Here is a 13,595-nt window from a genome sequence, read left to right as displayed (position 1 = left end):
GAAACTTACTCAAAACCTTTTGAATTGTAGGTGTTCAAATTCTATTGGAACCATCTATTATATGTGTTACCGCCCAAAATAAATGAGATTTGTTTCATAGGTAGTATTTAATGTTCCGGTATATGTTAAAAACTCAATGTAAAACACTGTAAAATTTCACCGTCTCACTCAACTTAAAAAACAGAAGCCAGAATTCAGTTTTGTTTTTAAGAATATATTTTTCCAGGGTACCTGGGTGGCTCAGTTGTTAAATATCTGACTTCACCTCAGGTCATGATCTCATGGTTTGTGAGTTTGAGTCCCACATCAGGGGAGCTCGAGCCCCACTTCGGGTGAGCCTGTGCCCTGCTTCAGGTGAGCATGAGCCCCAGATCCGGTGAGCTCAAGCCCCGCTTCAGGTAAAACACAAGGCCCACTCCAAATAAGCCCCGCTTCTCTCTCTCTCCCTTCCTCCCTCTCTCTCCTCTGTCCCTCCTGGGATTCTCTCTCTCTCTGTCCCTTGCTCACTTGTACCCTCTCTCCATCTACAAGAACATATTTTTCCATTTCAGTATATAGTATATGCATTATCATTCTAAAGCAGTAAGGGTCCTATTTGATCTCCTTTAATGAGTAGATAGTATCCATTTATAAATGACAAAAATACAAGTTTAATTGCATATTCTATTTGGGATTAAATTTTCAACCAAAAACTTGGATAGTTTTTAGCTGGAAGCTCTATAAGGCTGAAAAACATGCTTACATGCTTGACATCTATGTGATAGGTCTCTCCAAATGGAGAATTCAGTTCAATACAGTTATTTCTGGAGAACTGACAGTTTCACTAGTACATTATTTCAAACATACAGACAAATAAGGCACAAGTCTAACAACTATTTTATTTGGAATACCATTTTTAATACTTTTAACCAAAATTAATTTTAAATGGAAAATATGACTGTCCAAAAAACTGTCCTTTCACATGTGCTTACACAATACTGGAAGAGAAAAGGAAGACTTATTCCAGATTATGTGACTGTTTATCTGTTTAGATAAACTAACCTTGGGGCACCTAGGTGGTTCAGTCAGTTAAGCACCTGACTTCAGCTCAGGTCATGATCTCGAGGTTCATGGGTTCGAGCCCCATATCAGGCTCTCTGCTGACGGCTCAGAGCCTGGAGCCTGTTTTGGATTCTGTGCCTCCCTCCCTCTCTGTCCCTTCCCCACTCACACACACGCTCTCTCTTTCAAAAATCAATAAACGTTAAAAAAAAAAAATTTTTTTTTTTAACATTTATTGATTTTTGAGACAGAGAGAGACACAGCATGAACGGGGGAGGGGCAGAGAGAGAGGGAGACACAGAATCGGAAGCAGGCTCCAGGCTCTGAGCCATCAGCCCAGAGCCCGACGCGGGGCTTGAACTCACGGACCGCGAGATCGTGACGTGAGCTGAAGTCGGACGCTTAACCGACTGAGCCACCCAGGCGCCCCATTAAAAAAAAAATTTTTAATGTAACTAACCTTGATGGAACCCTGATTTAAAAAAAGAAAATGTTAAACAAGTGTCAGTGAGGATGTGGAGAAAAGGGATACCTTGTACATTGCTGGTGGGAATGTAAATTGGTACAGCTACTACGGAAAACAGGATAAAGGTTCCTCAAAACATTAAAAATAGAACTACCCCAGGATCAAGGAATTCTACTTCTGGGTAATTATCCACAGAAAATAAAACTACTAATTTAATAAGATATATGCACCCCATGTTTACAACCTAAGTGTCCATCAACAAATGAAAGGATAAAGAAAATCTGTGTGTGTGTGTGTGTGTATGCAACACAATATTTGGCCATAAAAAAGAATGGAGTTTCAACATAAAAAAGAACTGCCAGTTTCAACAACATGGATGGACCTTGAGGAAACTATGCTAAGTAAAATAAGTCAGAAAAAGACAAATACTGTATAGGTGAAACTTACATGTGGAATCTAAAAACAAAACAAACAAACAAAGGCCAAGTTCATACATTTAAGAAAACAGATTAACAGACTGGTGGTGGCCAGAGGCAGGGGATGAAGGTGGGAGACATGGGTGAAGGGGATCAAAAGGTACACCACTTCTAGTTATAAAATAAATACGTCATGGGGATGTAACGGACACTTGTTAATGGACACTCATTAATAATACTGTATTGCATATTTGAAAGCTGCTAAGACAGATCTTAAAAGTTCTCATCACAAGAAAAAAAAATTTGTATCTATGTGAGGTGATGGCTATTACTAAATTTGTGGTGATCATTTTTCAATATATGCAAATACTGAATTACGTTGTACACATGAAACTAATATAATGTTATATGTCAAGTATACCAGAATTTTAAAAATATAGTGCAAAAAAAGTTATACAAAATAATTTATTGAATTTATATATAGTTCAATTAGGTAACCTGGGTAAATAAAATTAGGTAAATAGAATTTGTCTGTCACATTAGATAAACAGAATACATATTAATTAATATTAGGTAATTATTGCTAATTTTCTTTTCTTACTGCTATATGGTTAAGAAAATCTCTTTATTACTGCTGATGATGAACACGAGGTTTTTAGAAGTCTGCATCTTTCAGAGCTCATAAAAAACCTAAATGAACAAATTAATCCCTCTCTAACGACTATTAGAAGTAACTTGAAGATCCTGTTCCATCTCAATATCACATTATTATGGACACTGATGATCCCATTATATATGCTGAGTCAAATCTGTATTGTCTATTACATAATTTGCATATTTTTAAGCCTTGGTCCACTGTGAAAACAACACATGGTAATAACAGATTATCTGTTAAAAGAGGAGAAAATAGGGGCATCTGGATGGCTTAGTCAGTTAAGCATCTGATGTCAGCTCAGGTCATGATCTCACAGTTTGTGGGTTTGAACCCCACATCAAGCTCTCTGCTGTCAGCACAAAGCCCACTTTGGATCTCCTGCCTCCCTCTCTCTCTGCCCTTCCCCCCCCCCTCAAAAATAAATAAACACTTAAAACAAAAGAGGGGAAAATAAAGTAGAAAATAAATATACCACCATTTGCCATTAATCATGTGTACAATTGTGGATTATGTACATTTTTATTCTTTTTTCACATTAATAATTACAATTTAAGAGTTTTCCATATTACAAAACTCTTTGTAAATGTTTTTAACAACTTCCTAAATGTTCCACTAAGAATATGATTTACTTAAATGTCTCAATGCTTAGTAAAGGAAATGAGCCTCCACCATCTCTTCTTTAATAAGATCTCAATTCACAGACAATGTCCTCTATGCTGTATTTGCCGATGGAAGTGGACAACAATTACCTTGGGTTTGTTTGGTGATTATAATTTCAGGTCTGTCACTCTTGTGACACTGGTGGACATTCAAAGGAAGAGAGAAAATACATATAATCATCTCAACTAATTTTTACTTCTAACAGGTAAACGTAAGTAGCAGTGCAGGGGTGATCTCTGTTTACTGTACCATGACATGCAAAAGGCTCTCCTAATAATCCACATTCAAACTGAAGAGGAAAACTGAAATCTCTAATGAAGCTGTATGTATTTATGAGTATCAATGAATAAAAACTGCTTGGACGGTTAACCTTTAAAAAATCTCATTGCTGGATTTTTTAAAAGTATTTTTAAAATTTTTTTAAATATTTATCTTTGAGAGAGAGGGAAAGACACAGTGCGAGTGGGTGAGGGGCAGAGAGAGAGGGAGACAGAAAATCTGAAGCAGGCTCCAGGCTCTGAGCTGTCAGCACAGAGCCCAATGCGGGGCTCAAGCTCACAAGCTGTGAGATCATGACCTGAGCCAAAGTCAGGTGCTTAAGTGACTGACCCACCCAGGTGCCCCTGGTATTTTTATACAGAAGCACACATAAGATTATGTTTCAGCTGGTCTTATGCAACTGTCATCCAAGGCTCACAAGAATCTAACCCTGTATTTCCCCAGGAACAACCATTTAGTATTTGCTAATTCAGTGTCATAACAATATCACAAAATATTATTGCCACGAATAACAGGAATCAACTAGAGCTGGGAATACTTACTATTCACAGGGAAAAAATAATAGAATTGGATGGGAAAGACAGTACAAGAATGTTCTCATTCTCTTTTTAATCTCTTCCAACTATAAGAGCCCCTTACTCAAGTCAGTCTTAGAAGCAAGTTCAAGATACACAAGAAAACTGTACCACTCTAATACTATTCACAACTCCTCCACAGAACACCTAAGCCTTGGGGGGAGAGGAGTACAAAGCATTTGAATAAAAAGTATAAGGAACTAGAAAAGCTAACTAAAACGCTATTTGAGGCTCTGATAACTTCCCTGTCAATGCTGGGGAACTTTTTGACACTGTGATTTCTTTTTTAAAGTTTTTTTGGGTGGCTCCTGGGTGGCTCAGTCAGTTGGGCATCCGACTTTGGCTCAGGTCATCTCACAGCTTATTGGTTCGAGCCCCACGTCGGGCTCTGTGCTGAAAGCTCAGAACCTGGAGTCTGCTTCTGATTCTGTATCTCCGTCTCTCTCTGCCCTTCCCCCGGCTCGCATTCTCTCTCAAAAATAAAAACATTAAAAAAACATTTTTTTAATAAAGTTTTTTTTGGAGGGAGGGGGGCAAACAGAGAGGAGAAAATCCTAAGCAGGCTCAGCACTGTCAATGCAGAGCCCGATGCGGGGCTCAATCTCACAAACTGCAAGATCAAGACCTGAGCTGAAGTCAAGAGTCAGACATTCAACTGACTGAACCACCCAGTCACCCCAATATTTTGATTTCTAAAATGAAGGAATAAAATTAAGGACCACTAATATTACTCAATACTTAAAATTTGTAAAGCACAGAATGATTATGAATTATAATCCTGTATTTGATATTCAAGAAAACTTTTGCTATTTTTAAACCAGGTTACAACTGGCTGTGATTTCCAAAAGTACCTTTGTATATTTACAAATTTCAGAAAACCATTCTATGATTTAATAGAGATGAACAGAGGCAAACAAAAAATGTCTTACAAAAAATTTTGTCTTGCAAAAAAATCTTTCAGTCAAGTTCACAGGCATAAGCACCAGAGAGAGAGAAAAAAAAAAAGACTATTACTTCAACCTATCTGTAACATGAAATTTTATATAACCATTTAAAATCTTGAAATATTTTAAACAAATTGCACATGATCTAATGTTAAGTGGAAAAATCAGATTGTGAATAATTACAATTACTTTAAAAGAACCATACACTTTTGCGCAAAAGCCAAAAAATAGGTGCTCACTTCGGCAGCACATATACTAAAACTGGAACAATATAGAGAAGATTAGCATGGTCCCTGCACAAGAATGACACACAAATCCGTGAAACGTTCCGTATTTAAAAAAAGGGGGGGGGGCAGAAAAATGGGAAGGAACACATAAGAAAGGCAACAAAGCATGGGAGTTACGGTAAAATTTTGCTGTCTTCTTTATACCTTCAGTTTTTCTAAGCTGTCCACAACAGATGTGGATTACTTTTACAAGAAGGTAGGAATGGTGTTTTCTTTTTAAAACGCTCTTCTGGGGGCACCTGGGTGGCTCAGTCATTTGGGTGCCCAACTCTTGATTTCACCTTGGGTCATGATCTCACAGTTTGTGGGGTCCAACCCCAAGTCCCAAGTCCCCTGCTTGGGACTCACTCCCTCTCCCCTGACCATGTTCTCTCTCAAGTGAACAACAACAACAACAAAACTCTTCAAAAAAATAAAAATGCTTCTCTAATATCTCTAACTTTGCCAAATACTCCCACAACCACTGTTAACTACAACCAAACCACTGTTAGTTAATATATTCCTATACTGATGCTCTCAATTCTTTTTGTTAATTTATTCTTACCTATTATGCTCAATTTATTCAGCAGTCTTTGAACTCCCAAAATATACTATGCATAATCCTAGAAAGCATACATCACACTGGTAAAAACACACACACACACACACACACACACACACACACACACACACACATTATCTTTCTACCTAAACTTCAAATTCCTTGTAAGCAAGGACGGCACTGGGTTTTAAGTTTTTTTTTTTTTAAGTTTATTGATTTACTTTGAAAGAGAGCATGGGGGAGGGGTAGAGAAAGAGGTGAGAGAGAAATTCCAAGCAGACTCTGCACTGCCAACAAAGCCCAATGCAGGGCTTGATCTCACAAACCTGAGAGATCATGACCTGAGCTGAAACCAAAAGTCAGACACTTAACCAACTGAGCCATCCAAGCGTCCCAAGGACTGAATGTTTCTTTTTTTTTTAATGTTTATTTCTTTTTGAGACACACACACACACAGAATGAGCAGGGGCGGGGGGAACAAAGAATTCAAAGCAGGCTCCAGGTGCGGAGCTATCAGCACAGAGCCTGATACAGGGCTCGAACTCACAAGCTGTAATGTGACCTGAGCTGAAGTCGGAAGCTTGACTGACTGAGCCACCCAAGTACCCCGGACTGAATGTTTATAATCTCTGTATTTCCAATGCCTTGCATACAGCCTGGCACATATAAAAACTGTCATATATATATATATACGTTAAAATATATACTTAACAGGGGCGCCTGGGTGGCTCAGTTGGTTAAGCGGCCGACTTCGGCTCAGGTCATGATCTCGCGGTTCCCACGTCGGGCTCTGTGCTGACAGCTCGGAACCTGGAGCCTGTTTCAGATTCTGTGTCTCCCTCTCTCTCTCTGACCCTCCCCCGTTCATGCTCTGTCTCTCTCTGTCTCAAAAATAAATAAACGTTAAAAAAAAAATTAAAAAAAAATATATATATATATACTAACAGAAAATCACCATTGGAACACCCAATAATACTTGCTGCAGACAGGATCCACCAATGGATTAAGAAAATTCGTAGGCAGGGGTGCCTGGGTGGCGCAGTCGGTTAAGCGTCCGACTTCAGCCAGGTCACGATCTCGCGGTCCGTGAGTTCGAGCCCCACGTCGGGCTCTGGGCTGATGGCTCAGAGCCTGGAGCCTGTTTCCGATTCTGTGTCTCCCTCTCTCTCTGCCCCTCCCCCGTTCATGCTCTGTCTCTCTCTGTCCCAAAAATAAAAATAAACGTTGAAAAAAAAAAAATTTTTTTTAAAAATAAAAAAAGAAAATTCGTAGGCAGAAGTTTGAGAACAGTATATTTTACATAATTCCAAAGTATCTACTCCAAGATACTTACTAATTACAAATGAAAAAACAGTAACTATGCAGTAGAGAACCAGCAAAGTATCTGCTCAGAGAACAACATTAATTGTTGTGTTTCTATATTACAGAGAATGAGCTAAGGGAATTTTCACCAGATTGAAAGGGTATGTTCCAGATAGTTAAAACTTAAAATACAAAATGTGTTGCACATATAAAATAAACATTTTGAGGTGGTGACACAATCCCTGAGATACACAAAAAGATAAAGTCCATTTGCCAGAATAACTATAACAGAGACAACTAATGTAAACAGCCCTCTTAACTATCCATCAAGAGCCTTCTGTATATATACTCATGTATATTAATACAGCCTTCTGTATTAATACTCTTGGATGGGTGCATCTGGGTGGCTCAGTCTGTTAAGCATCTGACTCTGGACTTTGGCTCAGGTCATGATCTCACTGTTCATGAGTTCGAACCCTGCATCAGGCTCTGCCCTGACAGTGTAGAGCCTGCTTGGGATTGTCTCTCTCTCTCTCTGCGCCCCTCCCTGGTGCTCACTCACTCTCTCTCCCCCTCTCAAAATAAATAAACTTTAAAATAAATAAAATAAAGTGGCGCCTGGGTGGCTCAGTCAGTTGAGCAACCGACTTTGGCTCAGGTCATGATCTCACAGTTCATGAGTTCAAGCCCCGCACTGGGGCTCAGAGCCTGGAGCCTGCTTCTGATTCTGTGTCTCCCTCTCTCTCTGCCCCTCCCCCACTCATGCTCTGTCTCAGAAATAAACATTAAAAAAAAATTTTTTTAATAAATAAATAAATAAAATAAAAATAAAAAGGACGACTGCTCTAAATAAACAAGACATACAGGGCCTGGAGCCTGCTTCAGATTCTGTGTATGTGTGTGTCTCTCTCTCTACCCCTCCCCCACTCTCACTCTGTGTCTCTCAAAAATAAACAAACATCAAAAAAATTTTTTTAAATAAACAAGACTGAGGAGCCAACCAAATCGAACATATAAACCTTGATTAGGTCCTGGTGTTTGAAAAAAACAGCTATCAAAGACCAGCTGAATGTAGAACAGATATTACATAATAATAGGGAACTATGACTAATTTTCTTAGATACGATACTGCATGTTACTACTGCATGCTGAAGCAATATGTGTCATGTCTGCAATTACTCTCAAATGGTTCAAAAACATGTATGTACGTATGTATGTATGTAGAGACAAAATGTTATGGATTAAATTACATTCCCCCTCAACATCCTTAAATTGAAGCCCTAACCCTTAGTACCTTACTGGGTACTAGGGTCATTGCAGATGTCATTAGTTAGTATGAAGTCATATGGAGTAGGATGAGCCTGTAATTCAACATGATTGGTGTCCTGATAAAAAGGGGAAATTCTGGACTTCTAGCCTCCAGAACTGTGAGAGAATAAATGCCTTTTTGAAAAAAAAAGGGGGCATGGGGATTTGGACACACGTAAATATTGGAGTTATGCCAGCACAAGCTAAAGAACTACCAGAAACTAGGAGAGAAACCTGGAACAGATCCTTCCCTAACATCTTCAGAGGGAACAAGGCCCCACTGATACTTGATCCCAGACACCTAGTCTTCAGAAATGTAAGACAATAGGGGCAACTGGATGGCTCAGTCCGTTAAGCATCCAACTTCGGCTTAGGTAGATCTCACGGCTTATGAGTTCAAGCCCCCATCAGACTCTCTACTGTCAGTGCACAGCCCGCTTCAGATCGTCTGTCTCCCTCTCTCTATGCCCCTCCCACACTCACATTCTCTCCTCAAAAAAACCTCTTCGACCTCAGCTGCAGCAATTTCTTACTTGACACATCCCCAAAGCCAAGGGAATTAAAAGCAAAAATGAACTATTGGGACCTCGTGAAGATAAAAAGCTTCTGCACAGCAAAGGAAACAACAAAACTAAAAGGCAACCAACGGAATGGGAAAAGATATTTGCAAATGACATATCGGACAAAGGGCTAGTATCCAAAATCTATAAAGAACTCACCAAACTCAACACCCAAAAAATAAATAATCCAGTGAAGAAATGGGCAGAAAACATGAATAGACACTTCTCTAAAGAAGACATCCAGATGGCTAACAGGCACATGAAAAGATGCTCAATGTCACTCCCCATCAAGGAAATACAAATCAAAACCATACTCAGATACCACCTCACACCAGTCAGAGTGGCTAAAATGAACAAGTCAGGAGACTATAGATGCTGGCGAGGATGTGGAGAAACAGGAACCCTCTTGCACTGTTGGTGGGAATGCAAACTGGTGCAGCCACTGTGGAAAACAGTGTGGAGGTTCCTCAAAAAATTAAAAATAGACCTACCCTATGACCCAGCAATAGCACTGCTAGGAATTTACTCAAGGAATACAGGAGTGCTGATGCATAGGGGCACTTATACCTCAATGTTTATAGCAGCACTCTCAACAATAGCCAAATTATGGAAAGAGCCTAAATGTCCATCAACTGATGAATGGATAAAGAAATTGTGGTTTATATACACAATGGAATACTACGTGGCAATGAGAAAGAATGAAATATGGCCTTTTGTAGCAACATGGATGGAACTGAAGAGTGTTATGCTAAGTGAAATAAGTCATACAGAGAAAGAGAGATACCATATGTTTTCACTCTTACGTGGATCCTGAGAAACTTAACAGAAGTCCATGGGGGAGGGGAAGAAAAATTTTTAAAAAAAAGAGGTTAGAGAGGGAGAGAGCCAAAGCATAAGAGACTCTTAAAAACTGAGAATAGGGGCGCCTGGGTGGCTCAGTCGGTTAAGCGGCCGACTTCGGCTCAGGTCATGATCTCGCGGTCCGTGAGTTCGAGCCCACATCGGGCTCTGTGCTGACAGCTCAGAGCCTGGAGCCTGTTTCGGATTCTGTGTCTCCCTCTCTCTGACCCTCCCCCGTTCATGCTCTGTCTCTCTCTGTCTCAAAAATAAATAAACATTAAAAAAATAAAATTAAAAAAAAAAAACTGAGAACAAACTGAGGGTTAATGGGGGGTGAGAGGGAGGGGAGAGTGGGTGATGCGTATTGAGGAGGGCACCTTTTGGGATGAGCACTGGGTGTTGTATGGAAACCAATTTGACAATAAATTTCATATTAAAAAAATAAAAAATAAAAAAAATGTTTAGTGGGAGGCGGGATAGGCTAAATGGGTAGGGGCACTAAGGAATCTATTCCTGAAATCATTGTTGCACTATATGCTAATTTGGATGTAAGTTTTAAAAAATAAATAAATAAATAGAAAACAAACAAACAAAAAATGTTTAGAGGGGCACTTGGGTGGCACAGTTTGATGGGCGTCTGACTCTTCATCTCAGCTCAGGTCATGATATCATGGTTCCTGGGTTCGAGCCCCACATCAGGCTCTGCACTGTTGGCATGGAGCCTGCTTGGAATGATCTCTCCTTCTCTCTGACCCTCCCCTGCTTGTGATATCTCTCTAAGTAAATAAACTTAAAAAATAAAATAAAAAACAAATAAATGTTTAGAACTGTAAAACAATAAGTGACTATTGTTTTTTTTTTTTTTAACGTTTATTTATTTTTGAGACAGAGAGAGACAGAGCATGAACAGGGGAGGGGCAGAGAGAGAGGGAGACACAGAACCCGAAACAGGCTCCAGGCTCTGAGCTGTCAGCACAGAGCCTGACGCGGGGCTCGAACCCACGGACCGTGAGATCATGACCTGAGCCAAAGTCAGACGCCCAACCGACAAAGCCACCCAGGCGCCCCAATAAGTGACTATTGTTTAAGCAACCCAGTTGTGTTATGGCCGCCTAGCAAGCTAATAGAAAAAGAAACTACACCAAAATTGTAATAAATGTTGAATCTAGGAGGCAAGTATATGGTATTAACTACTTTCAACTTTTCTGCATATCTAAAATGTTTAGTACCTCAGGTAATACCTTAGAAATGTGTGAATATTCTGTTCTCTAATAATCAACCATTTAGTAGCCATTGATGATACTTACCTGAATAAAAGGAGCTTTGTTTATCGATATATCCATAAAATAGCTTGCTGGGATTTTGACTTGGATCACACTGAATCTACAGATCAAATTCAAAAGAACTGACAGCTTGAACAATATTGAATCTTCCTGTCCATGCAATATGGAATATTTTTCCATTTATTTAAGTATTATTTGATTTCTTTCAAAGAGTTTACAGCTTTCCTCATGCAGATTTTGTACATTTTTTTAAGATTAATATCTAAGGGATTTGGGGGGGGGGGTGCTAATATAGATAGCACTGCTTTATTTCCAGATTCCAACTGTTCGTTGCTGGTATATAAGAAAGCAATTGGCTTCTGTATATTTATCTTGTATTTTGAAACCTCGCTATAATCAATTAGTTACAAAAGATACTTTGTTAACTCTTGAAATTTTCTACATAGACAATCACATCTGGGAACAAAGACAATTTTATTTTTTTCAAAGAGCTTAGTTTATTTTTTTCTAACTTTATTTATTTTGGGGGCGGGGGGGGGGAGCACCCACGAGGCATATGGAAGCATGGGGCAGGGAGAGAGACAGAATCCCAAGCAGGCTCTGCAATGTCAGCACGGAGCCCAACCTATGGCTCGGATCCACAAACTGTGAGATCATGGCCTCAGTCAAAATTCAGAGTCAGACACTCAACCAACTGAGCCAGGTGCCCCGAACAAAGACCATTTTAATTCTTCCTTACCAATCTGTATACCTTTTATTCCCTTTTCTTGTTTTACTGCATTCTCTAGGACTTCCAAGACAATGCTGAAAAGGAGTGGGGAGCAGGGACATCTTTGCCTTGTTCCAGATTTTAGTCTTTAATTTCTCACACTATTAAAGTATGATGTTAGCCATGGGGGTTTTAGAGATGTGCCATATCAACTTGGGAGAGACCCCCTCTATGTTTGGTTTGCTGAACATTTTTATCATGAATAGATACTGAATTCTGTCAAATGCTTTTTTGCATGTATTAATATAAAGCATGATTTATTAATATAATATGAATTTTCTTCATATAATCATATGATGTGATAAAGTACATCATTTCATTTTTGGATGCTAAACCAGGCTTGCATACCTGAAATAAATCCCACTTGGTCATAATGTGTGTAATTCTTTTTATTTACCATAAGATTCATTCAATTTGCTAATATTCTGTTGAGGATTTCTGCTTTTATGTTCATGAGAGATACTGATCTGTAGTTTTCCTCCTGTATGGTCTTTATGTGGTTTTGGTATTAGGGTAATGCTGGCTTCATAGGATGAATTAGGAAGTATTCCCTATTTTCTGGAAGTATTCCTTCTATTTTCTGAAAGAAACTATAGAGAATTAGTAGAATTTCTTTCTGAAATGTTTGGTAGAATTCACCAATGACATTATGCTAAGTGAAATAAGCTAGCCACAAAAGGATATAGTATAATGTCTCTTATATGAGGTTTCTAGAGTAGTCAGATTCATAAAGATAAGGTAGATTGGTGGTTGTCACAGACTAAGGGAGGGAAGAATGGGAAGTTAGTTTTTAATGAGTACAGAGTTTCAGTTAGGGAAGTTGAAAGGCTTCTGGAAACAGATGGTTGTACAATATTGTTAATGTATTTAATGTCCCACAAGTGTATATTTAAAAAGGTTAACTACCACTGGGAGAAAAGAATGAAGTTACACTAAGCATGTTTTAACCAAAACAAACAAACAAACAAACAAACAAACAAAGCTAGACATGGAACCTAGCAGGTATTCAATAACTACGTAATGAACTAGTGGCTTTAATAAATGTGTACTAAAGGATTAATTTTTAAATGCTATGAGAGGGAATACTATGGGAAGAAACAAGAATTAATGAACGCGGAAGCACAGATGTAAAACAAGTTTCAAGTGAATTCATTTATGCAGTGATAGGAGCACCTGGGTGGCTCAGTTGCTTGAACTATTGTTTTCAGCACAGGTCACACTCTGCACCGAGTGTGGAGCCCACTTAAGATTTTCTTTTTCTTTCTCTTTCTCTCTCTCTCGTTCTTGCTCTCGCTCTCTCTTCTCTCTCAGGGCACCTGGGTGGCACAGTCGGTTAAGGAGTCACCTTTGGTTCAGGTCACGATCTCGAGGTTCATGGGTTCGAGCCCCGCATCAGGCTCTGTGCTGACAGCTCAGCCCCTCCCCCACTTGTGCTCTGTCTGTCTCTCTCTCTCTCTCTCTCTCTCTCTCTCAAAAAATGAATAAACAGGGGCGCCTGGGTGGCGCAGTCGGTTAAGCGTCCGACTTCAGCCAGGTCACGATCTCGCGGTCCGTGAGTTCGAGCCCCGCGTCGGGCTCTGGGCTGATGGCTCAGAGCCTGGAGCCTGTTTCCAATTCTGTGTCTCCCTCTCTCTCTGCCCTTCCCCCGTTCATGCTGTGTCTCTCTCTG

The 13,595-nt window shown here is 39.5% G+C and overlaps 1 protein-coding gene and 1 non-coding gene across 12 annotated transcripts in view; one reads left to right on the top strand and one right to left on the bottom strand.

The window, feature by feature from the left end:
* Positions 1–13,595, bottom strand: part of WDR33 (WD repeat domain 33) — a 109,457-nt gene that overhangs the window by 82,688 nt on the left and 13,174 nt on the right. The window lies entirely within an intron of this gene.
* On the top strand, positions 5,268–5,374 carry LOC123600117. The gene has a single exon (XR_006713496.1). It is a non-coding gene; the product is annotated as a U6 spliceosomal RNA (small nuclear RNA).

This window comes from Leopardus geoffroyi, chromosome C1 (genome assembly GCF_018350155.1).
Source record: "Leopardus geoffroyi isolate Oge1 chromosome C1, O.geoffroyi_Oge1_pat1.0, whole genome shotgun sequence".
NCBI classification, from domain to species: domain Eukaryota; kingdom Metazoa; phylum Chordata; class Mammalia; order Carnivora; family Felidae; genus Leopardus; species Leopardus geoffroyi.
The sequence above is the reverse complement of the archived record's forward strand: the minus strand, read 5'-3'. Positions and strand labels throughout refer to the sequence as shown.